Here is an 865-nt window from a genome sequence, read left to right as displayed (position 1 = left end):
ACAGACAAGGTTTTTACACCACGAGAGCTTTTTTTTGGGGGGGGGGGGGTGTTCTGTGTTCAATATCACTTCACCCATAACCTTTGGTATGGTTCTGAGCGAAGGGTTCCCCCTTCCAAAGAAAAGCAATGGAGTAAGAGCATCAGCACAAGCGATCAGGTTGAAAAAATATTCTTCTGAAGAAAGTTTCTCAACTGTGGCTGCATTTCTTCCACATCAATCTAACATCTCTTTATCCAAATGCACTAGACATTGTGAACTGTAACCTACAGGGTATCCTTGTATTTAGGAAAGCTGAAGGTAGGGAAACTTGAAAGAAAATTCTGATACTTATATTCAAGCACATAATCTGCCCACAACTTACACTTGAAAGCCGCACAGAACATAGATTTTCAGTTACATTAAAATATTATAAATCATGTATAGTAAGCAACAATACTCAGGTTTCCATTTAATATTAATTTCATCAGAATGCTCGAGAATGTGAAATACACCCTTCACAACCACCAAATTGATCTGGACATCAGTTATGCCAACAAATTAATCTGTAAAGTACTTGATACAAAATTCCTTGGAATACATGGAGACAGTACACTGTCTTGGAAAATACATATTGAACAAATTATACCTAAATTAAATGCAGCTTGCTATGCGATGAGATCAATTAAGCCTTTTATGTCACAGGAAACATTGAAGATGGTTTACCATGCCTACTTTCATTCTATTATGAACTATGGATTAATATTTTGGGGGAACTCTTCACATAGTGTAATAATTTTTAAAATACAAAAGAATATAATTAGAATCATTACAGGATGTAGAAGTAGAGATTCATGTAGAGAATTATTTAAGAAATTAAAAATTC

At 34.6% G+C, this 865-nt stretch overlaps 1 protein-coding gene across 6 annotated transcripts in view; it reads left to right on the top strand.

Annotated features, from left to right (window-relative positions):
- The window catches only part of LOC111863000 (protein O-linked-mannose beta-1,2-N-acetylglucosaminyltransferase 1-like), a 136467-nt gene that overhangs the window by 104824 nt on the left and 30778 nt on the right, over positions 1-865 (top strand). The gene's annotated exons all lie outside the window — the stretch shown is intronic.

Source organism: Cryptotermes secundus, unplaced genomic scaffold, assembly GCF_002891405.2.
Source record: "Cryptotermes secundus unplaced genomic scaffold, Csec_1.0 scaffold1016, whole genome shotgun sequence".
Lineage (NCBI taxonomy): Eukaryota > Metazoa > Arthropoda > Insecta > Blattodea > Kalotermitidae > Cryptotermes > Cryptotermes secundus.
This window is presented reverse-complemented; position numbering and strand designations above follow the sequence as displayed.